This window comes from Anolis sagrei, chromosome 13, assembly GCF_037176765.1.
Source record: "Anolis sagrei isolate rAnoSag1 chromosome 13, rAnoSag1.mat, whole genome shotgun sequence".
Classification (NCBI taxonomy): Eukaryota; Metazoa; Chordata; class Lepidosauria; order Squamata; family Dactyloidae; genus Anolis; species Anolis sagrei.
This window is the reverse complement of record NC_090033.1, coordinates 19,807,306-19,834,907: the sequence shown is the minus strand read 5'-3', so window position 1 is coordinate 19,834,907 and position 27,602 is coordinate 19,807,306. Positions and strand designations below refer to the sequence as shown.

Here is a 27,602-nt window from a genome sequence, read left to right as displayed (position 1 = left end):
ATGCCAGCGGTTCTCAACCTGGGGGTCGCGACCCCCAGAGGGGTCGGGCCATTTTCGGGGGGTCGCGAAGCTGCTTTGGTTGGCCGTGCCCCTGCCAAAATGGCTGCCGATCCTTGCCAATCCTTGCTTATCCTTGTCGAGTTCGGAAGGGTGTGGGGGGGGAGGCGGAGGGCTGCGCTCACAGCCTTTCCACCCGCCCCCTGTGCACCCTTCTGAGTCCTTTGATGGCAGGGGAGCTATACATCTATACATCCCAGTAGCTCCCAAGGTCAGTGCTCGCCAAACCCTTCCAGTATTTTTCGTTGGTCGTGGGAGTTCTGTGTGCCAAGTTTGGTCCAATTCCATCATTGGTGGAGTTCAGAATGCTCTTTGATCATTTGAAGTCAACACCTTTATCCTTACTCTGGTTCGCTTTTGGATGCGATTCTGAAGGAGGCATAAGCCTAAGAAATATTAAAAATTAAAAGCTTGAACCGAAATGTTAGTGTAAGCTCACAGCAGCCGCTCCCAATAACGACACAGGACGCCAATCCGTAATCAATCAGGAACTTTTACTGCTGGACATTCATACACGAAGAAAGCCAGGATTGGCCTGCAGCCGCAGTTTAACCCTTATATACCCTCCCTCACAATTGAATTCCCCTTTCCCGCCGGCCGAGAATCCCGCGCAATATTCCCCGCCAAATGCAAACTGCTTCCCCCCAAGGCCACCAGCTGCACATTCTTATCAGCACTCCATGTCAGGATTCTGGTTTTTTGCGCCAAGACTCAAGGCCTGGAAACCGGTTCCTGACATGTTAGTATAGAGGTCATACAAAGTTCAAGGTTTTGGCTTTTTGAAAAGTCGTTATATTAGCGAGCTTGCATAGGAAGTTGGTTTGCGGTTAAGCGCAAAGTTTGCCGGTGCAAGAAGGTCCTTTCCATCAAGAGGTTGATGGGACAGGAAGAGTAAAGGTCAAAGTACTTTTCATGGGAGTTCTGTGTGCCATATTTGGTCCAATTCCATCATTGGTGGAGTTCAGAATGCTCTTTGATTGTAGGTGAACTATGAATCCCAGCAACTACAACTCCCAAATGACATAATCAATTCTCCCTCCAACCCCACCTGTGTTCAAATTTGGGCATATTGGGTAAGGTAAAGTAAAAGTTTTCCCGTCGGCTTATATTCAGATCGACTTATACTTGAGTATATACGGTAGGCGCTGAGTCTTTTCAATCTACATCACCTCTGGCTTATGTGCTTCCTGCCCACCCGCACCCCCAAAAAAAGAATCACCAGAAAGGAGCACGACCTGCTTCCAAAACCAGTGTCTTTACTCTTGTTCCGGTTCCTTGGTCAGGAAATCTTAAATCGGTCCAATGCAGCTCCAAAGTCTCCCGTCTCACCTGGTGAACATGACCTTAAAAGCTCCCTGGCGGCCGGTAAAATGTCCCCATGCAAAGCTGGGGGAGGAGACAGGGAATCCGGAGGCTGCTCCTGGCGTGCGACATCCCCACCAGGCAAAGCGGACGGAGCGAGGATCCATTTCTAGCACACGGGTTCACTGAGGCGTCAAGAACCAGTTTAATGCTGCCCTCCGGGAGGAAGGAAAGACGGGAAGGAAAGAAAGGAGGGAGCGAAGGAGGGAGGGAGGACAGCCGCCTCCACGCGCCGTCGCCTCACTCTTTCGGAAAGAACATCTTTTAGGTTCTTCTAGTCCGAACTTTTTCTGCCAGAATCGGAAGGAAATGGAGAATCACAAAGCCGAGGAAAAGAGGCCATTTTGATGTATTACAACCCCTTTGTCCAAACTGTGGAGTTAATTCAGTTTGATACTGCTTTAGCTGCAGTGGCTCAATGCTATGGGATTTGTACCCTTTGGCCACACCACAGCTCCCAGGAGTCCATTGGGATTTGCTATGGGGTCTTGGGATTTGTCGTTTTACCCTTTGGCCACACCACAGCTCCCAGGAGTCCATTGGGATTTGCTATGGGGTCTTGGGATTTGTCATTTTACCCTTTGGCCACACCACAGCTCCCAGGAGTCCATTGGGATTTGCTATGGGGTCTTGGGATTTGTAGTTTTACCCTTTGGCCACACCACAGCTCCCAGGAGTCCATTGGGATTTGCTATGGGGTCTTGGGATTTGTCGTTTTACCCTTTGGCCACACCACAGCTCCCAGGAGTCCATTGGGATTTGCTATGGGGTCTTGGGATTTGTAGTTTTACCCTTTGGCCACACCACAGCTCCCAGGAGTCCATTTTGATTTGCTATGGGGTCTTGGGATTTGTAGTTTTACCCTTTGGCCACACCACAGCTCCCAGGAATCCATTGGGATTGGCTATGGGGTCTTGGGATTTGTCGTTTTACCCTTTGGCCACACCACAGCTCCCAGGAGTCCATTGGGATTTGCTATGGGGTCTTGGGATTTGTAGTCTTACCCTTTGGCCACACCACAGCTCCCAGGAGTCCATTGGGATTTGCTATGGGGTCTTGGGATTTGTAGTTTTACCCTTTGGCCACACCACAGCTCCCAGGAGTCCATTTTGATTTGCTATGGGGTCTTAGGATTTGTCGTTTTACCCTTTGGCCACACCACAGCTCCCAGGAGTCCATTGGGATATGCTATGGGGTCTTGGGATTTGTCGTTTTACCCTTTGGCCACACCACAGCTCCCAGGAGTCCATTGGGATATGCTATGGGGTCTTGGGATTTGTAGTTTTACCCTTTGGCCACACCACAGCTCCCAGGAGTCCATTGGGATATGCTATGGGGTCTTGGGATTTGTCGTTTTACCCTTTGGCCACACCACAGCTCCCAGGAGTCCATTGGGATTTGCTATGGGGTCTTGGGATTTGTAGTTTTACCCTTTGGCCACACCACAGCTCCCAGGAGTCCATTTTGATTTGCTATGGGGTCTTGGGATTTGTAGTTTTACCCTTTGGCCACACCACAGCTCCCAGGAATCCATTGGGATTTGCTATGGGGTCTTGGGATTTGTCGTTTTACCCTTTGGCCACACCACAGCTCCCAGGAGTCCATTGGGATATGCTATGGGGTCTTGGGATTTGTCGTTTTACCCTTTGGCCACACCACAGCTCCCAGGAGTCCATTGGGATTTGCTATGGGGTCTTGGGATTTGTCGTTTTACCCTTTGGCCACACCACAGCTCCCAGGAGTCCATTGGGATTTGCTATGGGGTCTTGGGATTTGTCGTTTTACCCTTTGGCCACACCACAGCTCCCAGGAGTCTATTGGGATTTGCTATGGGGTCTTGGGATTTGTGGTCTTACCCTTTGGCCACACCACAGCTCCCAGGAGTCCATTGGGATATGCTATGGGGTCTTGGGATTTGTCGTTTTACCCTTTGGCCACACCACAGCTCCCAGGAGTCCATTGGGATTTGCTATGGGGTCTTGGGATTTGTCGTTTTACCCTTTGGCCACACCACAGCTCCCAGGAGTCCATTGGGATTTGCTATGGGGTCTTGGGATTTGTAGTCTTACCCTTTGGCCACACCACAGCTCCCAGGAGTCCATTGGGATATGCTATGGGGTCTTGGGATTTGTAGTCTTACCCTTTGGCCACACCACAGCTCCCAGGAGTCCATTGGGATTTGTTATGGGGTCTTGGGATTTGTCGTTTTACCCTTTGGCCACACCACAGCTCCCAGGAGTCCATTGGGATTTGCTATGGGGTCTTGGGATTTGTAGTTTTACCCTTTGGCCACACCACAGCTCCCAGGAGTCCATTGGGATTTGCTATGGGGTCTTGGGATTTGTAGTTTTACCCTTTGGCCACACCACAGCTCCCAGGAGTCCATTGGAATTTGCTATGAGGTCTTGGGATTTGTAGTTTTACCCTTTGGCCACACCACAGCTCCCAGGAGTCCATTGGGGTTTGCTATGGGGTCTTGGGATTTGTCGTTTTACCCTTTGGCCACACCACAGCTCCCAGGAGTCCATTGGGATATGCTATGGGGTCTTGGGATTTGTCGTTTTACCCTTTGGCCACACCACAGCTCCCAGGAGTCCATTGGGATTTGCTATGGGGTCTTGGGATTTGTAGTTTTACCCTTTGGCCACACCACAGCTCCCAGGAGTCCATTGGGATATGCTATGGGGTCTTGGGATTTGTCGTTTTACCCTTTGGCCACACCACAGCTCCCAGGAGTCCATTGGGATTTGCTATGGGGTCTTGGGATTTGTAGTTTTACCCTTTGGCCACACCACAGCTCCCAGGAGTCCATTGCTTTGAGCCATGGCAATTAAGCAGTGACAAACTGGTGTAGCTGCACTTATAAGGAAAGCTAAGGAACTTGTGAAACTGTAACTCCCATGTATCCCGTAGCATTTACTGTTTTCATCTACTACAGAGGCGGATGAGCTCCCTCTGTCAGCTCCAGCTCCTCATGCGGGGACATGAGAGAAGCCTCCCACAAGGATGGTAAAACATCAAATCATCCGGGCAATGTCCCCTGGGCAACGTCCTTGCAGACAGCCAATTCTCTCACACCAGGAGCGACTTGCAGTTTCTCAAGTCACTCCTGACACGACAAAACAAAATATCATGGTTATCTTGGGTTGTGGATGAACTACAACTCCCATCATGCCAGGTTAACTGTTGCAACTCACCAGGATTGTGGCGCAGCTGGCTGAGTGTCAGCTGCATTAAGATCACTCTGACCAAAAAAAGGTCATGATTTCGAAGCCAGTCCGGGTTGGAGTGGGTTTCCAACCAATTGTGTAGCCTGTTGTCGACCTTTGCAACCCGAAAGACAGTTGCATCTGTCAAGTAGGAAAATTAGGTACCACCTTAAAGTGTGGGGAGGCCAAATTAACTGATTTATGAGGCCATAAAGAAGACTCCAGCATTCCAGCGGGGAAGCATGCGGGGAATGCGGAAGTGCGGGGCAGCATGCGGGGAATGCGGAAGTGCGGGGAAGCATGCGGGGAATGCGGAAGTGCGGGGAAGCATGCGGGGAATGCGGAAGTGCGGGGAAGCATGCGGGGAATGCGGAAGTGCGGGGAAGCATGCGGGGAATGCGGAAGTGCGGGGAAGCATGCGGGGAATGCAGAAGTGCGGGGAAGCATGCGGGGAATGCGGAAGTGCTTCATCAGCGTCACAGATGGACGAGGAAAGCGACAGCTCCCCTGGCGGCCAGAAAAAGTTAAATAGCTTCTGTCTATGTCTGTATATGCTTGTATGCCAAAAATTGGCATTGAATGTTTGCCATATATGGAGTCTCCTGTGGGGTGAGAAGGGCGGAAGATAAAAGCTGTAAATAAATAAATAAATAAATAAATAAATAAATAAATAAAACTCTTAATAGGGCTTGTTCTCCAGACCCTTGATCATTTTGGTCGCTCTCCTCTGGACACATTCCAGCTTGTCAATATCTCTCTTGAATTGTGGTGCCCAGAATTGGACACTAGGTGTGGTCTAACCAATTCACATGGAATCTCCTCTCTTGTAGTTCCATTCCGTCCTAGTCTCCAGGGAAGCTTGCTCCCTCCTCCTCCCTGTGGCTTCCTCTCGCATATTTATACATGGCACTCATCTTGTCTCCTCACCGCCTTCTCTTCTTCAGGCTAAACATGCCCAGCTCCTTAAGCCGCTCCTCATAGGGCTTGTTCTCCAGACCCTTGATCATTTGAGTCGCCCTCCTCTGGACACATTCCAGCTTAGAGTCAATATCTCTCTTGAATTGTGGTGCCCAGAATTGGACACAATATTCCAGGTAAAGTGGTCTAACCAAAGCGGAAGAGAGCATGGGGAGCAGGACTTCCCTAGATCTAGACACTAGGCTCCTATTGATGCAGGCCAAACATTGCGTAATGGGTTGAGCCGCCCCTGCACGCCGATACTGAAAGTGCAGACAGCCTTGTTAGTGACCTGACCCGGCAAGCTCGCCTTGATTTGCAGGTCAGGTGGAGTTCTCGCCTGGACGGCAGACGAGAAGCCAGCTCGGGGAAAGGTCATCGCAATGCTTTCATGTTGGTGAGAGCATAATGTTTTCATGTTAGAAAGGTATTTAGGTTTCTTGCAAACTAAGAGAAAGAGTCAGTTCAACGTAGCTTATTAGCCTGAAAGCTTCATGGGATAATCTTAGCCGGAAAGCAACAGGCTTGGGATTTCTTGGGACAATTGTTTCACTGTTTCTACCTTGGATTGTGCCTCTTGTTTTTACCTGAAGATCTTTGGAACTATATTCTGCTTTCAACCAAACTCTTTGGAACTTTGCAATGTGTATTCTTTATTTTGACTTGGACTTTTTTCCTCAATAAACTATAAAACTACAGCTCTTGTGTGGTGGTGTTTGGAAGCAAGGTGAAGCTTACTCTGAGTTGCAACACAACCAGCAGAGAGATCTTGTTGTGTTTCAAATAATTTTCAGTGTCATGGTGTTTATTTATATTCAGAATGGTAACTTTAATCCCATACATCTGAGCTCTCAAATATTTTGTAACCAATCTAGTTTTTGTAGCCTCGACTGGCACGGCGACCTCGAGCCTGTTCAAACTTACGGCCCTTGGATCGGACGTATGGCTTAGTATGGCTGTGCGGGGTGCCAGGAGCCTTGCCAAAATGCCAGTAGACTTCCCGGGCTTTCCTGGGACCAGAAAGCAATACTGTTCCCTGGCCTTTAGGGGCAGCCATAGCGAAGTGGTCAAAAGTCACGATCTGTCCTCCAGATTTTAGGATTCGGGTGCGGGCACCCTTTGTCACTCTAAGGGCGCAAATCTTCAGTTTGGGGATCTCCTGGATGCGGACGTCATCTGTCACTGTACCCACCACAACAGCGGTTTTGTTTTCCCGCCCTGGGAGCTTCATCTTCCGGATCAAGCGGGACACCGACAGTGGAGGCCGGTTGGTGCGGCTCATGAACAGTCGCTTGAGTATCACCTTGTTGAACTTGGCATTGGTCCGTCGAGCAAGAAATCTGTAGAGCTTGACCAGGAGACGAAGGTAAATATCTTGGCTCTTGGGCTCCTTACGCCGAACCTTCCGGTCCTTGTTGTGACGAATGTCGACTCCCATGGCGGCGTCGGCGGCGCCCGGAAAAGAAAGGAAGTGGCCGCGGCAGATCCGCCATGTGTTTCAAATAATAATTGGACTTGGCTTGCACGGCCCTCCCTCCGTCTCCCAACCGGCCTCGAGGGAAGCACGTTCCAGGCGTCTTCCCCGCCTGCAATTAAGTCTCGAGGGTCCTCCGGAATCCGGCCGCGGTGCCAAAAACATTCCTCTTCCGTGGTTTCTCCGGCGAGGCTGTCCTCCAGGGCCGGAATCCATTAGCCGCCTTGCTTTTCTTAACAGAACGATTGGTCAATTTATTAGATTAACACAGAGCAAACATCGCAGAACATCTCGAGGCATAACAACGTCGGTCTGTGCCAGCCAAGACGGAGTCGCTTTGTAAATGGATTCGAAGGATGCCGACGGAGCGGGAGGGCCAAGACAATGGGTGCATCTACACTGCAGAATTAACGCAGTTTGGCACCACTTGGACTGCCTTGCTTCAGTGCTTTGAAGTGATGGGAGATGTTGCTTGGCAAGGTCTTAAGCTTTCTCAGCCAAGACGATGATGATGATGTACCATCTTCCAGGATCCCTTAGTCCTGAGTTTTGGCAGTTAAAGTAGTGTCAAACTGTGTTAATTCCTCTGTGTAGATCAGGTATGGGCACACTTTCTAACTTGGGGGCCGCATGCTAGCACTCCCTGCTCGGAGGACTGGCTGCCTGGTGATGGAAAGAAGGAAGGAAGGAAGGAAGGAAGGAAGGGAGGGAAGGAAGGGAGTGAGGAAGGAAGGAAGGAAGGAGGGAAAGAAGGAAGTGAGGGAAGGACAGAAGGGAGTGAGGAAGGAAGGAGTGAGGGAGGGAGGGAGGAAAGGAAGGAAGGAAAGAAAGAAAGAAGGCAGGTAGGCAGGAAGGAAAGAAGGAATTGAGGGAAGGAAGGAAGGAAGAAGGAAGGAAAGAAAGAAAGAAAGAAAGGAAGGAAGGAAGGAAGGAAGGAAGGAAGGAAGGGCAGGAAGGAAGGGAGGGAGGGAGGAAGGAAGAAGGGAAGAAGGAAGGAAGGAAGGAAGGAAGGAAGGCAGGCAGGAAGGAAGGAAGGAAGGAAAGAAGGAAGTGGGGAGGGAGGGAAAGAAGAAGAAAGGAAAGAAAGCAGGCAGGAAGGAAAGAGGGAGGGAGGGAAGGAAGGAGGCAGGCAAGGGAAGGAAGGAAGGGAGTGAGGAAGGGAGTGAGGGAGTGAGGGAAGGGAGAAGGAAAGAAAGACAGAAAGAAAGAAAGAAAGAAAACAAGCAGGCAGGCAGGAAGGAAAGAAGGAAGTGGGGGAGGGAGGGAGGAAGGGAATGAAGAAGGAAGGAAGGAAGGAAGGAAGGAAGGAAGGAAGGAAAGCAGGCAGGCAGGCAGGAAGTAAAGACGGAGGGAGGGAAGGAAGGAAGGAAGCAGGCAGGCAGGCAGGAAGTAAAGACGGAGGGAGGGAAGGAAGGAAGGAAGCAGGCAGGCAGGCAAGGGAAGGAAGGGAGGGAGGGAGGGAAGGAAGGAAGGAAGGGGGTGAGGGAGGGAGGGAGGGAAGGGAAGGGAGAAGGAAAGAAAGAAGGCAGGCAGGGAAGGGAAGGGAAGGGAAGGGAAGGGAAGGGAAGGGAAGGGATCTAATGGATGGATGGGAAGGAAGAAGGAAAGAGAGAAGGAAGGAAAGAATAAAGGGAGGGAAGGATGAAACAGTGGAAAGATGGATGGATGGATGGATGGATGGATGGGAAGGAGGAAGGAAAGAGAGAAGGAAGGAAAAAATAAAGGGAGGGAAAGAGGGAAGGACGAAACGGTGGAAGCGAAGGATGGATAGATGAAAGGGAAGGAGGAAAGAAAGAGAGAAGGAAGGAAAGAATAAAGAGAGGGAAGGACAAAAGGGGGGAAGGGAAGGATGGATGGATGCATGGATGGGAAGGAGGAAGGAAAGGGAGAAGGAAGGAAGGACTAAAGGGAGGGAGGGACAAAACAGTGGAAGGATGGATGGATGGATGGGAAGGAGGAAAGAAAGAGAGAAGGAAGGAAAGACTAAAGGGAGGGAAGGAGGGAAGGACGAAACAGTGGAAGGGAAGGATGGATGGATGGATGGATGGAAGGGAAGAGAGAAGGAAGGAAAGAATAAAGGGAGGGAAGGACGAAACAGTGGAAGGGAAGGATAGATAGATGGATGGGAAGGAGGAAGGAAAGAGAGAAGGAAGGAAAGACTAAAGGGAGGGAAGGATGAAACAGTGGAAGAGAAGGATGGATAGATGGATGGATGGAAGGGAAGAGAGAAGGAAAGAATAAAGGGAGGGAAGGACGAAACAGTGGAAGGGAAGGATAGATAGATGGATGGGAAGGAGGAAGGAAAGAGAGAAGGAAGGAAAGACTAAAGGGAGGGAAGGACGAAATGGTGGAAGGGAAGGATGGAAGGATGGATGTATGGGAAAGAGGAAGGAAAGAGAGAAGGAAGGAAGGACTAAAGGGAGGGAAGGACAAAACAGTGGAAGGGAAGGATGGATAGATGGATGGATGGAAGGGAAGAGAGAAGGAAGGAAATAATAAAGGGAGGGAAAGACGAATTGGTGGAAGGGAAGGATGGAAGGATGGATGGATGGGAAGGAGGAAGGAAAGAGAGAAGGAAGGAAAGACTAAAGGGAGGGAAAGAGGGAAGGACGAAACGGTGGAAGAGAAGGATGGATGGATGAATGGATGGATGGAAAGGAAGGAGGAAAGAAAGAGAGAAGGAAGGAAAGAATAAAGGGAGGGAAGGAGGGAAGGACGAAACGGTGGAAGTGAAGGATGGATAGATGGAAGGGAAGGAGGAAAGAAAGAGAGAAGGAAGGAAAGACTAAAGGGAGGGAAGGACGAAACAGTGGAAGGGAAGGATGGATGGGTGGGAAGGAGGAAGGAAAGAGAGAAGGAAGGAACGACTAAAGGGAGGGAAGGAGGGAAGGACAAAAAGGTGGAAGGGAAGGAGGAATGGATGGATATAAGGAAGGACGGATGGAAGGCAGGAAGAGATGAAAGAAAGAGGGAAGGAAGGACAAAAGGGTGGGATGGAAGGAGAAAGAGGAAGGGAAGAAGGAAGTAAAGAGAGTAGGAAGGAAGGATCGGATGATGTGAGGGAGGAGGGCCTGGGGAAAGAGCCCAAGGGCCTGGGTCTGCCCATCCCTGGTGTAGAAGATGCATCTGGGGTGAAGGTGCATCCCTGCCTGCCTCCATATTAGATTCTTCTCTGGCTCGCGTCTGGGATGCGCATAACTACTCCCTCATCGCCCTGGAGCCACATCGATAATAGACTTGACTTTTTCCTTCTGTACCAAAGTGCATAAAAGAAAGGTTACGCCGGTGAGCGAGAAGTAGAGGGTTTAATTAATCCCAGAGTGTCTCCTCCTCCTCCTCCTCTTCTTATGGGAAACGGACCAGAGATCTCTGTCGACTGAACTAGATTCGGAGCGCCATTACGCCTCCACCAAGAAGCAGGGGATTATTCGCTCATTCCCTGCGTCCCTCCTTTTCGGGGACTCATTGGATCGTCTTGCTGGGGTTTTCCCATTAAAAGTAAGGGAAAGATCATTAACTAAAGATATTAACCAACCACTGAGAACTGGGAAGCCCTGGCCCTGGATAATCAAATTGCAACTTTTAGACTCTATAGCTCGATACTTTGTGTCTCTTTCTTGCCCAAAACTATTCAAATGCATGAAACTAACCTTTTCCTGCCCGGGCGTCTCGGGGAAGCCGAATCTGCGCTCCTCCAAACCGCGGATACGGAAACCCCTCGGGTCCCTGTATCCGCGGGATGGCGGATCGCTTATATTTTGATGGCATATTTTTCCTGGCTAAATTCTAACACTATCTGCTATCTCGCTTTTTGTAATTTGGGCTTCTATGACTGCAGGCCTGCCTGGGATGCCTTCCTGGCGTCTCGGGGAGGCCGAATCTGCGCTCCTCCAAACCGCGGATACGGAAACCCCTCGGGTCCCCATATCCGCAAGATGGCGGATCGCCTCCATTTTGATGGCATATTTTTCCTGGCTAAATTCTAACACTATCTGCTATCTCGCTTTTTGCAATTTGGGCTTCTACGCTCAGGGAATAACCTTTTAAGTTTTAAGAATATAATTTTAAGGAAACAGCTGATTGTCAAAAGCCGAGCCTCGCTGCTGCTGCGCTGCCGCTGCCCTCGCCGCTTCTTCGCCTCTGCCAAGCCCCTGCCCTGGAGACTCGGTGTGGCTACCCCATGAAGCTTTCAGGGAAGAGACTGGCATTGGGGTCCCAGTCCAGAGCAGGAAACGAGGCCCTAAGATAACCATCCACCACACTTGACTGTGAAAAAACAATCCTTTTTTTATTGATGAAAAATTGTTACAAAATAAAGGAAAAATGCAAAGTCAAAAGCCACAGCAAAATCAGCAAACATGAATGTCCATGAACAAGATCAAAACCCAAAGCCACACTGCAAAATACTGGAACCTGTTAGCAATCCACTAACCGTACTTGGTGTCCTAGAAACTTTCAAGACGATGGCCAGGGAAACCGGGAGAACTGCCAAGGTCTTCATCAATCTAAAACGATGCCTGTACTGAGAAAGTCAGCCCGGCGGAAGGCACTTAAAGCCGAGGAATTGGTTTCGTGAAACGCCTCCCTGCTTTGAAGCCGTTGTTTGTATTTCTTTTAATCTGGAAGACCTTCGCAAGCTGAGTGATTTACTCCTGTCTTACCAGATCTGGCCCCTTCTATTCTCATTAAGGTTCCCAGGTGGAGAAGGGAGTGAAAGGTCATGGCTTCCCTCTGAAACATTCTCATGAACACTGGTACTTTCATTTTCCAAATCTGCAGAAGTTTCTTCCTCATTAATTTCAGGAGCATTGTCACTAATTTCAGGATCATTGACATCAAGAAGTACATTTTGATTAGCATCAGTAAATATATTTTCATTAGCATCAGGAGGTACAAACAGAGAATCAGGTTCAAACTCAGGCTGAACCCCAACACTTCCCACACAGAACCCCTATGACCATCAGAAAATACTTAAGGCTATCCAATCCAACTCCCTTCATAAGGGAAGAAAACGTAATCGAAGTCCTCCTGACAAAGAGACAGCCAGTCATCAATATATAGATAGATAGATATGATTCACAGACACACAGATATAGTATCATAGATTTGAAAGGCACCCCTAAAAAAGGACAGTGATATACTGCCAACAGGAGGGCGTTATAGTTTCCCAAGGATCAAGGACCAGCTTGATCTCGGCGCTGCAGGACTCCATCCTTGGGCTCAATGGAAATCACCAAGCTCCTTTTGTGACTACTGGACCTTCTACAAAACATTTTGGACTCTAAAGAACTCGTTTTCGCATATGAATTCCCCCTGAATGAACTATGGACTCACGCTTTTATGGATTTATTATCTTAATCAATTCCTCTGGTGGGTGGGATAGGGAGGGGGTGTCGGATATGAAATGCTTGTGATTCCTATATTTCCCCATGTATTTCCCTTCACATTTCTGACCTGGCTCTGAACCCTTTGCCCCCTTCCCCTCTCCTTGTGGGAAAGTCAACCAGGAAGCTGCCTTGGCTCTGAAAAGGACAATTAGCAATCACAAAAGAACTCTTATCTTGAAACTTGTTCATGGAAAATAGAACTGAAAATCCCTTTTTGATATCTGATATGACTGCCATGCCCTCCTCTGTTTCTGCTGACCTTTATACTCAAGTAATACAAGGGTTTTTTGGTCATGGAAAGTACTCTCTTTTCAGCCCCCCTCCCTTGACCTTTTGATGGAAAGTACCTTCTTGCACCTGCAGACTTTGTGCTTAACCACAACCCAACTTCCTATGTAAGCTCGAACTTTGTATGACCTCTACATGTCACCTCTTGTTTTAAAAACATTTTCTTCCATGTTACAGAGAAAGGGTACATTTCTGATATTTGTTTACTAAAGGCTTTTAACCATTACTAATTTCACTCAAAGACCCTTTCAGTTTTTGAGTTATGTTAATTCCACAAACGAACGTTACATTTTTATTTACAAAAATTTGTGAGGGATGTTTGCTTCAGTTGAGGCAACATTGGAATAATGCCAAGTTTCAAGCACCAATTTCTGCCTAGCTCACGTTTTGCCGATGGGATATGCTTATGTCTTGTTCATGGATTCAAGTGCCTAGTTTCATGGATGTCCTTGGACTCTTTGTTCGTGTCTTCCTTTGTATCAATTGGATTACTTTTTCCTGTGGATTACTTTTTTACTGCTTTGGCTACATATATTCCTAAATAAACTGCTTGCTGATTTTACCCAGCTGGTGTGGTCATAGAATCCTAGAATCCTAGAGTTGGAAGAGACCTCATAGGCTATTATCCAGTCCAGCCCCATTCTGCCAAAAAGCAGGAATATTGCATTCAAATCACCCCTGACAGATGACCATCCAGCCTCTGTTCAAAAGCTTCCAAAGAAGGAGCCTCCACCACACTCCCTCCGGGGCAGAGAGTTCCACTGCTGAACGGCTCTCACAGTCAGGAAGTTCTTCCTCGTGTTCAGGTGGAATCTCCTCTCTTGTAGTTTGAAGCCATCACATTCCTGGCTCATGTTTAACTTGTTGTCCCGAGGACTCCAAGATCTTTTTCACACGTACTGCTCTCGAGCCAGGCGTCCCCCATTCTGTATCTGCATTTCGTTTTTCCTCCCAAAGTGGAGTATCTTGCATTTGTCACTGTTGAACTTCACTGTTGTTCGTTTTGGCCCATCATCTCTCTCATCTGTCAAGATCATTTTGAATCCTGCTCCTGTCCTCTGGAGTCTTGGCTCTCCCTCCCAATTTGGTGTAGTCTGCAAACTTGATCATCCTGCCTTCTATCCCTTCATCTAAGTCATTAGAACGGAACCCTGCAGATGGCACTCCGCTCGTCACTTCTTTCCAGGATGAAGAGGAGGAAGCCTTGGGGAGAATCACCCTCTGGGTTCGTCCATTTAACCAATTCCAGATCCACCTCACCGTAGTTTTGCCTAGCCCACACTGGACCAGTAGTTCTGCCTTTTCCGTATTCCCTGTCAGCATTGCCCCATCTTCTCCTTGAAGAGGCCCTATCGCCTCCTTGTTTTTCCTTTTCTTATGAAAAGAATCCCTTTTTATTGTTTTTAATGTCCCTGGCAAGCCCGAGCTCATTTTGTGCTTTAGCCTTGTGGACGTTTTCCATACAGGTGTTGGCTATTTGTTTGCATTCTTCTTTGGTGATTTCTCCCTTTTTCCACTTCTTGTGCATGTCTCTTTTGTGTCTTAGCACAGTTAGAAGTTCTTTGGACATCCATTCTGGCTTCTTTGCACTTGTCCTATTTTTTTCTCTTTTTCTAGTTTCAGGGAAGTTCTTGGACTCTTTGTTCATGTCTTCCTTTGTATCAATTGGATTACTTTTTACTGCTTTGGCTACATATATTCCTAAACAAACTGCTTGCTGATTTTACCCAGCTGGTGTGTCGTTTAAAGTCAGAGGTGATTCTGCTCTGGGGTACGACATTAGATACCCCTACTTGTCATTCCCTACCAGTAGCACAAAATGCGAGGGAAAACATTCTCTGGTTCTCTGTAGCAATACGGCCGTTTACAGGGATTATCGCTCCCAAAGAAGCAAGAGAACTTTCCCAAAGTCTGGCCGCCTCTGCCTCTCCTCCGCCGGGCAGCCGTCTGTTGTCGCATTCAGCCGCACTTTGCGATAACTCTTCATCGGGGAGACATTAAGCCTTTGCTCAGCCTTTTCTGACGAAATCCCCCTCAGACCGTTGCCGAGAAGAGGGACCCCTCCGGATCCGTGACTCATGCCAGAGAGACGCAAATCCCCCTCTTCCTCCGTCTCTAATGCCCTGAAATGTGCAAATTGGCCCTTTTTATTTTTATTTTTAACTGAAGCAGGCGCTCTAATAATAACCCAGAAAGCCTGGCTGAACGGCAAGAGGGAAGGAGAAGAAGGTCCAACGGCCCAATAGGGAGGAAAGGCCATTAAAGATGCAACACACACACACACAACCCATGCAAGGGAAATGTAGGAGCAAAAGTAAGCAAAACCCAAGAAAGAAAGAAAGAAAGAAAGAAAGGATGGAAGGATGGAAGGAAGGAAGGAAGGAAGGAAGGAAGAAATGATGGCAGAAAGGATGGATGGAAGGAAGGAAGGAATGATGGAAGGAAGAAAGGAAGGAAGAAAGGATGGAAAGATTGAAGGAAGGAAGGAAGGAAGGAAGGAAGGAAGGAAGGAAGATGTAAAACACACACACACACACACACACAACCCATGCCAGGGAAATGTAGGAGCAAAAGTAAGCAAAACCCAAGAAAGAAAGAAAGAAAGAAAGAAAGAAAGGAAGGAAGAAAGGATGGAAGAAAAGAAGGAAGAAAGGATGGAAGGATGAAAAGAAGAAAGGAAGGGAGGAAGGAAGGAAGGAAGGAAGGAAAGAAGAAAGGGAGGGAGGGAGGAAGAAAGGAAGGAAGGAAGGATGGAAGGATGGAAGAAAGGGAGGGAGGGAGGGAGGAAGAAAGGAAGGGAGGGAGGAAGGAAGGAAGCAAGGATGGAAGGATGGAAATAAGGAAGGAAGGAAGGAAGGAAGGAAGGAAGGAAGGAAGGAAGGAAGGAAGGAAGGAAGATGTAACACACACACACACAAAACCCATGCCAGGGAAATGTATGAGCAAAAGTAAGCAAAACCCAAGAAAGAAAGAAAGAAAGAAAGAAAGAAAGAAAGAAAGGAAGAAAAGAAGGAAGAAATGATGGAAGAATGGAAGAAAGGAAGGAAGGAAGAAAAGAAGGAAGGAAGGAAGGAAGGAAGGAAGGAAGGAAGGAGGGAGGGAAGGAAGGAAGAATGGAAGGAAGGAAGGATGGAAGGAAGGAAGGATGGAAGGAAGGAAGGATGGAAGGAAGGAAGGATGGAGGGAAGGAAGGAAGGAAGGAAGGAAGGAAGGAAGGAAGGAAGGATGGATGGAAGGGTGGATGGAAGGAAGGAAGGATGGAAGGATGGAAGGAAGGATGGATGGATGGAAGGAAGGAAGGAAGGAAGGAAGGAAGGATGGAAGGAAGGAAGGATGGAAGGAAGGAAGGATGGAGGGAAGGATGGATGGATGGAAGGAAGGATGGAAAGAAGAAAGGATGGAAAGAAGAAAGGATGGATGGATGGAAGGAAGGAAGGAAGGAAGGAAGGAAGGAAGGAAGGAAGGAAGGAAGGATTGATGGAAGGAAGGATGGATGGAAGGAAGGAAGGAAGGAAGGAAGGAAGGACAGCAGGAAGGAAGGAAGGAAGGATGGATGGATGGATGGATGGATGGATGGATGGATGATGGAAGGATGGAAGGAAGGATGGATGGAAGGAAGGAAGGATGGAAGGAAGAAAGGATGGAAGGATGGAAGGAAGGAAGGAAGGAAGGAAGGATGGAAAGAAGGAAGGAAGGAAGGAAGGATAGATAGATAGATAGATAGATAGATAGATAGATAGATAGAAGGAAGGAAGGAAGAAAGATGTAAAACACACACACACACACACACACACACACAACCCATGCCAGGGAAATGTATGAGCAAAAGTAAGCAAAACCCAAGAAAGAAAGAAAGAAAGAAAGAAAGAGAGAAAGGAAGGAAGGAAGGAAGGATGGAAGGAAGGAAGGAAGGAAGGAAGGAAGGAAGGAAGGAAGGAAGGGAGGGAGGGAGGGAGATGTAAAACACACACACACACAAAACAGCCAGCAAGTGCTGTTTTAATTAAACTGTGTGATAAAACTGGGAGTTTGATTCATCTCTACCTAAACAAGGCAGAGCCCTGCAACTTAACAAGAAGGAAGAAAGGAAGGGAGATGTAAAACACACACACACACAAAACAGCCAGCAAGTAAGTGCTGTTTTAATTAACCTGTGTGATAAAACTGGGAGTTTGATTCATCTCTACCTAAACAAGGCAGAGCCCTGGCAACGTGACAGTGCCTCACGGCAACACCAGAGGCACTCCGAGTGGCCAACTTCTGGCCAAAGGACATTTAGCATAATGCCAAGTTCTTTAACATTGTTTGTGTTTTTGAATGCAGTTTCACTGTACCTTTAACTCTCTTCTGACACCATAAATAAATAAAAATTCACAATCACTACCCACGTGTTATCAATATTCCGCATGTTCCTGAAACAGTGTCTTTTTTCCATTTCCATCTCACATTTTGGCCCCGCAATATGCATCTGAGCCAAGCCCTTTGGGGAGAGCGGGAGCAGAGAGCACCCCTTCCCTTCTTATCAGCATTGCCAGATGCAAAGGCGAGCCAAGCACATTGGGAAGGTCTTCTTTCTCCCTAACAGACAGCAGCGCTGTGGACCCCTGCCCATCTATTTGCTTTTGGATCCGTTGGCGTGCTGTTTTAGGACAGGTCGGCACATCCGCACACTATAATGGCACACATTTATTTTATTTATGTATTTATTTATTATGCAACCGCATATGCCGCCACTCCCCTGGGGCTCGGAGCGGCTTACAAGAACAGGCTGAAATCGAACACAATTTAAAACAATTTAAAAACAATCAGAGATCAAAGTCCCGTCGAAATAGATATGTCTTCCATGCCCTGCAGAAAGCTGATAAATCCCACAAGGCACGGACTTGGCAGAGTATTCCAGAGCGATGGTGCCACTGCTGTGAAGGCTCTGCGCCTGGTTGTCGTCAGATGCAAGGTCTTGACACTGGGGATTTCCAGTAGATCTTGGTCCTCAGAACGGAGGGATCTCTGTCTTGTCTGGATTCAATTTCAGTTTGTTAGCTCTCATCCAGTTAACCACAACCTTTGGCTTAACCATAACACAACTACTTCCTATGTGAGTTGCTGTTAGACGCAAGGTCTTGACACTGGGGACTTCCAGTAGATCTTGGTCCTCAGAACGGAGGGATCTCTGGGGTTGAGAGGGGGTGAGGCGGTCCCTCAGGTCCATCGGCCCCAGACCATGCAAGGCCTTCAAGGTGAGTCCCATCCCTTTGAAAGTGATCCGGTGCTCAATGGGTAAGATTGGGGTGATGTGGCATCTCATCGGAGTTCCCGCAAGAAGCCGAGCAGCTGCGTTTTGTACCAACTTGAGCTTCCGGATCACCGACAGAGGGAGGCCAATGTAGAGGGTGTTACAGTAGTCCAGTCTTGAGATGACTGTGGCCTGGATCACCGTAGCTAAGTCGTCCCTGGACAGGGAGGGGGCCAGCCGTCTAGCCTGCCGCAGGTGAAAGAAGGCGGTTCTGCTCACAGCAGCAGGAGACCTGGGCCTCCATCGTCCGCAGAGGGTCCAGAAGGACTCCCAGACTCTTGACCAACGAGGACGGGTGTGGTGCCTCGCCATCCAGGGTAGGCAACTGGACGTCCCCATTGCCTGGTCGACCCAGCCGTAGGATCTCCATCTTGGCTGGATTCACCCTCAACCTGCTGGCACGCAGCCATCCAGTCACGGCCTCGAGGAACTGATGGAAACAATCGGGTCCAGAGTCCGGTCGGCCTTCCATCTTCAGCACCAGCTGAGTGTCATCGGCGTACTGGTCACACTCCAGCCCAGAACCTCAAACCAGCTGAGCAAGTGGTTGCATAGAGATGTTAAACAACAGAGGGGAGAGAATGGCCCCCTGAGGAGGAACCCCACAAGAGAGAGAGGGGGGACCTCTCAGAGACCCGGCCTCCCCTCTCCACTCGCTGTCCACGGTTGTGAATTTAAAGCTCTCCCCCTGACTCCAACAGCAACAAGGTGGTGGGTCCAAAGATGGTGGTCGACTGTGTCCAATGCGGCTGTGAAATTCAATAACACAAACAGCGTCGACCCGCCCTGGTCAAGCTGGCATCGAAGGTGATCCGTGATGGAGACCAGCACAGTCTCTGTCCCGTGCCCCGCACCGAAGCCGGACTGGAAGGGATCTCGTCCGGCTGTGTCGTCTAGGAATTGCTAGGTCCAGGAAGAGTTTTCCCTGGTCACGAACAGCCTTGGGCGTCCCGCAGGGTGAGAGGCGAGGAGGGATGGGAGGCATCGTAAACAAACGAAACACCAGCACCTGGATCTCATGCCAGAAATACGCGTGGTCGAGCCCACAAGATAAACCACTATCCGGAACAGGGGCGGTTCAACCCTTACGCCTAGTAAGCAGTCGCGGTAGAGTTGATTTTGCCAGGGGTGTTCTTGAGGCGCTCTTGGGGGAAAATAGACCTTGACATATGCGAGTTGTAGTTACTGGGATTTATTATTTATTTCGGTTTCTTCTACCCCGCCCTTCTCATCCCGAAGGGGACTCAGGGCGGCTTACAAAAAAGGCACAATTCGATGCCAGCATCACATCACAGTAGTAAACAAATAGCAGCAATTAACAATTAAACAACAGTTCCTACATTATAACAATAAAACCAATACAAACCGAATTACTCCTCATTGACGGTCAGCGTTCGCTATCTCATAGTCCAAATTCCAATTCCACATTTTCAGTCCTGTCAGTCCTAATCGTCTGGTTGTCCTTACCTAGTTGTCAGATTGCCCGAAGGCCTGGTCCCACAACCACGTCTTTACTTTCCTCCTGAAGGAGGGGAGGGATGTCGATGCCCTAATTTCATAGAATCCTAGAATCCTAGAGTGGGAAGAGACCTCCTGGGCCATCCAGTCCAACCCCATTCTGCCAAGAAGCAGGAATATTGCATTCAAAGCACCCCTGACAGATGGCCATCCAGCCTCTGCTTAAAAGCTTCCAAAGAAGGAGCCTCCACCACACTCCCTCCGGGGCAGAGAGTTCCACTGCTGAACGGCTCTCCCAGTCAGGAAGTTCTTCCTCATGTTCAGGTGGAATCTCCTCTCTTGTAGTTTGAAGCCATTGTTCCCTTGCGTCCTAGTCTCCAGGGAAGCAGAAAGGAAGCTTGCTCCCTCCTCCTCCTCCCTGTGGCTTCCTCTCACATATTTATACATGTCCCTCATATCTCCTCTCAGCCTTCTCTTCTTCAGGCTAAACATGCCCAGCTCCTTAAGCTGCTCCTCATAGGGCTTGTTCTCCAGACCCCTGAGCTGCTCGCTCTTCCGTGTGGCTTCATCTCACATATTTATACATGGCTATCATCATGTCTCCTCTCAGCCTTCTCTTCTTCAGGCTAAACATGCCCAGCTCCTTGAGCCGCTCCTCATAGGGCTTGTTCTCCAGACCCCTGATCTGCTCCCTCCTCCTCCCTGTGGCTTCCTCTCACGTATTTATACATGGCTATCATATCTCCTCTCAGCCTTCTCTTCTTCAGGCTAAACATGCCCAGCTCCTTAAGCCGCTCCTCATAGGGCTTGTCCTCCAGACCCTTGATCTGCTCCCTCCTCCCTGTGGCTTCCTCTCACATATTTATACATGGCTCTCATCATATCCCCTCTCAGCCTTCTCTTCTTCAGGCTAAACATGCCCAGTTCCCTAAGCCGCTCCTCATAGGGCTTGTTCTCCAGACCCTTGATCATTCAAGTCGCCCTCTTCCTCTGGACACATTCCAGCTTGTCAATATCTCTCTTGAATTGTGGTGCCCAGAATTGGGCACAATATTCCAGATGTGGTCTGGGAGTGACTTCCACAGGTGAGGGGCCACCACTGAGAAGGCCCTGCTCCTCATCCCCACCAGCCTCACTTGTGATAGTGGTGAGGTCGAGAGCAGGGCCTCCCCAGATGATCTCAGACTCCGGGGTGGGACGTAGAGGGAGATACGTTCGGATAGGTACACTGGACCGGAACCGTACAGGGTTTTGTAGGTCAAAACCAGCACCTTGAATTGTGCTCGGAACTGAACCGGCAGCCAGTGGAGCTGACACAGCGGGGGGGGGGGGTGCTCCCTGTATGATGCTCCAGTGAGTAGTCTGGTTGCTGCTTGCTGGACTAGTTGAAGTTTCCAAACAGTCTTCAAGGGCAACCCCACGTAGAGTGCATTGCAGTAGTCTATTCGGGATGTAACAAGAGCGTGGACCACTGTGGCCAGATCAGACTTCCCAAGGTACGGGCGCAACTGGTGCACAAGTTTCAATTGCGCAAAAGCTCTCCCGGCCACCGCCGAGACCTGGGGTTCCAGGCTCAGCGATGAGTCCAGGATCACCCCCAAGTCTTCAGGGGGAGTGTGACCCCGTCCAACACAGGCTGTAACCCTATGCCCTGTTCGGCCTTTCGACTGACCAGGAGGACCTCTGTCTTGTCTGGATTCAGTTTCAATGTGTTAGCTCTCATCCAGTCCGACACTGCGGCCAAGGTCTGGACGGCCTCCTTGGTGACAGGTGAGAAGGAGTGACAGATCTGGACATCATCTGCGTAGAGGTAACATCTCATTCCGAAACTCTGGATGATCTCCCCCAGCGGCTTCATGTAGATGTTAAACAACATCGGGGACAGAACTGAACCCTGTGGGACTCCACACGACAAGGGTTGTGGGGCCGAACTGGTGTCACCCAGTAACACCTTCTGGGACCGTCCCTCAAGGAAGGATCGGAGCCACTGCAAAGCAGTGTCCCCAAGTCCCATGTCCTCGAGGCGTCCCAGAAGGATACCGTGATCGACGGGATGTATAGTTCACCTACCATCAAAGAGCATTCTGAACTCCACCAATGATGGAATTGAACCAAATATATCAGTGATTGGTTGGGGGACGGGGGGACGGGGACATGCTAAATACTGTTTGCTTACCGTTGAAAATTACCTCTGATCCAGATCAAAACAAAACGTCTTTCTTTTGGCAGCTTGGGACTTGTATCCTCCGCTAGATCATCCCCGTCTCCTCCGTGCCTCTTTTGAGCCTTCAGACGGCAACGCCACAGCCGGGGAAAAGTGACAGAAATAGCCTTAAATCCCCATCTTGGCTCAATGACAGGAGAATAATAAAAAGATTATAGGTAATTTCTCCTTATGAATTATAGAAGAGGGCTTAGACTCCGCGGTGGTGTAGAGAGAGCGCTACCTACTGCGGCCTCCTCCTTGCCGTTCTACCTTATGGATCCCTGTGACCTTTCGGGGGTCAATATAGACCCCCTTTCCCCATTTTTTCCAGCACGCACACCTCTTCCATTTCCCCCCTTTCCTTCGGCCCTGAACACACGCAGCCTGGAGGTGTGTGTGTGTGTATGTGTGAAGTGAGGAGCCGCAGCCAGGATAAATTGACTTCTGTTTTGGAGATAAGCACCAGCAATAATGGATTTCAGACCTCGCTTGGCTGCTGCAGTGTAAATTGTTTTGCCACTCGGCTTGCTTGCTTGCTTTCCTTTTCGGTAGGGAGGAAAATCACAGTTGCACACAAAGAGAGGAGCCACACAAGAGGCCAGCAAACACAGGACACCGAAACGATCTGCATGGAATAAAATCTGTTTCTCTATCTATAGCAGCGGTTCTCAACCTGGGGGTCGCGACACCCAGAGGGGTCGTTGGGCCATTTTCGGGGGGTCGCGAAGCTGCCTTGGTTGGCCCTGCCCCTGCCAAAATGGCTGCCAATCCTTGCCGTTTGGGCTGCCGATCCTTGCCGTTTGGGCCGAGTTCGGAAGGTGGAGTGTGTCGTGGAGAGCGTCTGGTTTGCCTACTCTGGGATATGCAACATATCATAGTCCTTCTGAAATGGTAGGGATAAGGTTTCAGGAAAAGAGACAAAGAGAGGTCCGGAGGTCTCAAAAGCACGGATTTTATTTCCAGCTGGGGCTCTGGAGTGGACTATGTCCAAAAGCATCCAGAGCAGCGGTTCTCAACCTGGGGGTCGCGACACCCAGAGGGGGTCGTTGGGCCATTTTGGGAGGTCGCAAAGCTGCCTTGGTTGGCCCCGCCCCTGCCAAAATGGCTGCTAATCCTTGCCATTTGGGCTGCCGATCCTTGCCAATCCTTGCCGTTTGGGCTGCCGATCCTTGCCGATCCTTGCCGTTTGGGCTGCCGATCCTTGCCGATCCTTGCCGTTTGGGCTGCCCGTCCCCTGCGCCTTTCTGAGTTCGGAAGGTGGAGAGTGTCTGGTTTGCCTACTCTGGGATATGCAACATATCATAGTCCTTCTGAAATGGTAGGGATAAGGTTTCAGGAAAAGAGACAAAAAGAGGTCCGGAGGTCTCAAAAGCACGGATTTTATTTCCAGCTGGGGCCCTGGAGTGGACTATGTCCAAAAGCATCCAGAGCAGCGGTTCTCAACCTGGGGGTCGCGACACCCAGAGGGGTCGTTGGGCCATTTTCGGGGGTTGCGAAATTGCCTTGGTTGGCCCTGCCCCTGCCAAAATGGCTGCCGATCCTTGCCATTTGGGCTGCCGATCCTTGCCGTTTGGGCTGCCAGTCCCCTGCGCCTTTCCCAGTTCGGAAGGTGGAGAGTGTCTGGTTTGCCTACTCTGGGATATGCAACATATCATAGTCCTTCTGAAATGGTAGGGATAAGGTTTCAGGAAAAGAGACAAAGAGAGGTCCGGAGGTCTCAAAAGCACGGATTTTATTTCCAGCTGGGGCTCTGGAGTGGACTATGTCCAAAAGCATCCAGAGCAGCGGTTCTCAACCTGGGGGTCGCGACACCCAGAGGGGGTCGTTGGGCCATTTTGGGAGGTCGCAAAGCTGCCTTGGTTGGCCCCGCCCCTGCCAAAATGGCTGCTAATCCTTGCCATTTGGGCTGCCGATCCTTGCCAATCCTTGCCGTTTGGGCTGCCGATCCTTGCCGATCCTTGCCGTTTGGGCTGCCGATCCTTGCCGATCCTTGCCGTTTGGGCTGCCGATCCTTGCTGATCCTTGCCGTTTGGGCTGCCGATCCTTGCCGATCCTTGCCGTTTGGGCTGCCCGTCCCCTGCGCCTTTCTGAGTTCGGAAGGTGGAGAGTGTCTGGTTTGCCTACTCTGGGATATGCAACATATCATAGTCCTTCTGAAATGGTAGGGATAAGGTTTCAGGAAAAGAGACAAAGAGAGGTCCGGAGGTCTGAAAAGCACGGATTTTATTTCCAGCTGGGGCCCTGGAGTGGACTATGTCCAAAAGCATCCAGAGCAGCGGTTCTCAACCTGGGGGTCGCAACACCCAGAGGGGTCATTGGGCCATTTTCGGGGGTTGCGAAACTGCCTTGGTTGGCAGTGCCCCTGCCAAAATGGCTGCCAATCCTTGCCGTTTGCGCTTCCAGTCCTTGCCGATCCTTGCCGTTTGGGCCGAGTTCGGAAGGTGGAGTGTGTCGTGGAGAGCGTCTGGTTTGCCTACTCTGTGATATGCAACATATCATAGTCCTTCTGAAATGGTAGGGATAAGCTTTCAGGAAAAGAGACAAAAAGAGGTCCGGAGGTCTCAAAAGCACGGATTTTATTTCCAGCTGGGGCCCTGGAGTGGACTATGTCCAAAAGCATCCAGAGCAGCGGTTCTCAACCTGGGGGTCGCGACACCCAGAGGGGTCGTTGGGCCATTTTCGGGGGTTGCGAAATTGCCTTGGTTGGCCCTGCCCCTGCCAAAATGGCTGCCGATCCTTGCCATTTGGGCTGCCGATCCTTGCCGTTTGGGCTGCCCGCCCCCTGCGCCTTTCCGAGTTCGGAAGGTGGAGAGTGTCTGGTTTGCCTACTCTGGGATATGCAACATATCATAGTCCTTCTGAAATGGTAGGGATAAGGTTTCAGGAAAAGAGACAAAGAGAGGTCCGGAGGTCTCAAAAGCACGGATTTTATTTCCAGCTGGGGCTCTGGAGTGGACTATGTCCAAAAGCATCCAGAGCAGCGGTTCTCAACCTGGGGATCGCGACACCCAGGGGGGTCATTGGGCCATTTTGGGAAGTCGCGAAGCTGCCTTGGTTGGCCCTGCCCCTGCCAAAATGGCTGCCGATCCTTGCCGTTTGGGCTGCCAATCCTTGCCGATCCTTGCCGTTTGGGCTGCCCACCCCCTGCACCTTTCCGAGTTTGGAAGGGCACGGGGGGGGGGGAGGCGGAGGGTTGCGCTCACAGCCTTGCCATGAGCACAGCCTTTCTGCCCGCACCCCATGCACCCTTCCAAGCTCTTTGATGGCAGGGGAGCTATACATCCCAGTAGCTCCCAAATGCCAAGGTCTGTTTTCCCCAAACTCCACCAATGTTCACATTGGGGCATACTAAGTATCCGTGCCAAGTTTGGTCCAGATCCATCATTGTTTGAGTCTGCAATGCTCTCTGGATGCAGGTGAACTACAACTCCAAAACTCAAGGTCAGTGCTCACCAAACCCTTCCAGTATTTTCTGTTGGTCCAATGATGGAATTGGACCGAACTTGGCACACAGGACTCCCATGACCAACAGAAAATACTAGAAGGGTTTGGTGGGCATTGACCTTGAGTTTGGGAGTTGTAGTTCACCTACATCCTGAGGTCACTGTGGACTCAAACAATGATGGATCTGGACCAAACTCTACATGAAGACTCAATATGCCCAAATGTGAACACTGGTGGAGTTTGGAGGAAAAATAATCTTGACATTTGGGAGTTGTAGTTGCTGGGATTTATAGTTCACCTACAATCACAGAGCATTCTGAACTCCACCAACGATGGAATTGAACCAAGCGTGGCACACAAAGGACTCCCATGACCAACACGGGCATTGATGGGCATTGACCTTGAGTTTGGGAGTTGTAGTTCACCTACATCCAGAGATCACTGTGGACTCAAACAATGATGGATCTGGACGAAACTCCACACAAATACTCAATATGCCCAAATGTGATCACTGGTGGAGTTTGGGGAAAATAGAACCTTGACATTTGGGATTTATAGTTCACCTACAATCACAGAGCATTCTGAACCCCACCAGTGATAGAATTGGGCCAAACCTCCCATACAAAACCCCCATGTGGGCCACAGCAACGCGTGGCAGGGGACAGCTGGTTATAATAATAATAATTATTATTATTATTATAAAATTTCCATTATTTACACTATAATTATTATTATTATTATTATTATTAAATTTCCATTATTTACTCTATAGTAATTATTATTATTATTATTATTATTATTATTATTAAATTTCCATTATTTACTCTATTATTATTATTTATTATTATTATTAACTTTCCATTATTTACTCTATTTATTATTATTATTAAATTTCCATTATTTACTCTATTATTATTATTATTATTATTAAATTTCCATTATTTACTCTATTATTATTATTAAATTTCCATTATTTACTCTATTATTATTATTATTATTATTTATTAAATTTCCATTATTTACTCTATTATTATTATTATTATTATTATTATTAAATTTCCATTATTTACTCTATTATTATTATTATTATTATTATTATTATTAAATTTCCATTATTTACTCTATTATTATTATTATTATTATTATTAAATTTCCATTATTTACTCTATTATTATTATTATTATTATTAAATTTCCATTATTTACTCTATTATTATTATTATTATTATTAAATTTCCATTATTTACTCTATTATTATTATTATTATTTATTAAATTTCCATTATTTACTCTATTATTATTATTATTATTTATTAAATTTCCATTATTTACTCTATTATTATTATTATTAAATTTCCATTATTTACTCTATTATTATTATTATTATTATTAAATTTCCATTATTTACTCTATTATTATTATTATTATTAAATTCCCATTATTTACTCTATTATTATTATTATTATTATTATTAAATTTCCATTATTTACTCTATTATTATTATTATTTATTAAATTTCCATTATTTACTCTATTATTATTATTATTATTATTAAATTTCCATTATTTACTCTATTATTATTATTATTATTATTAACTTTCCATTATTTACTCTATTATTATTATTATTATTATTATTAAATTTCCATTATTTACTCTATTATTATTATTTATTATTAAATTTCCATTATTTACTCTATTATTATTATTATTATTATTATTAAATTTCCATTATTTACTCTATTATTATTATTATTATTATTAAATTTCCATTATTTACTCTATTATTATTATTATTATTATTATTAACTTTCCATTATTTACTCTATTATTATTATTATTATTAAATTTCCATTATTTACTCTATTATTATTATTATTATTATTATTAACTTTCCATTATTTACTCTATTATTATTATTATTATTAAATTTCCATTATTTACTCTATTATTATTATTATTCCATGCTATTCCATTTATTATTTTATTCTATCATTATAGGTCATAAGTTAGGGTTAGGCAGCGCGTGGCAGGGGACGGCTAGTTTCCCAATAAATGAGATTAGTTTCCCATTGGGAACGCCAAGCAAGAAACTTCCTGTGAGAGTCGTTCAGCAGTGGAACTCTCTGCCCAGGATTGCGGTGGAGGCTCCTTCTTTGGAGGCTTTGAAACAGAGGCTGGATGGCCATCTATCAGGGGTGCTTTGAACTTTTCCAACTCTTTGATTCTATGACTCTATGAGGAGGAGGGGGAGGAGGTGGTGGTGGTTGTTTTGCTTCTCAAAGGGTTAGCAGAAGGGAGGCTGGATGGCCATCTGTCGGGGGTGCTTTGAATGCAATATTCCTGCTTCTTGGCAGAATGGGGTTGGACTGGATGGCCCATGAGGTCTCTTCCAACTCTTTGATTCTATGACTCTATGAGGAGGAGGGGGAGGTGGTTGTTTTGCTTCTCAAAGGGTTAGCAGAAGGGA

General features: G+C 47.8%; 1 pseudogene; it reads right to left on the bottom strand.

Annotated features, from left to right (window-relative positions):
- Window positions 1-6,389: 6,389 nt before the first annotated feature.
- LOC132783198 (large ribosomal subunit protein eL18 pseudogene) lies at window positions 6,390-7,066 on the bottom strand (annotated as a pseudogene).
- Between the last annotated feature and the right edge of the window lie 20,536 nt (window positions 7,067-27,602).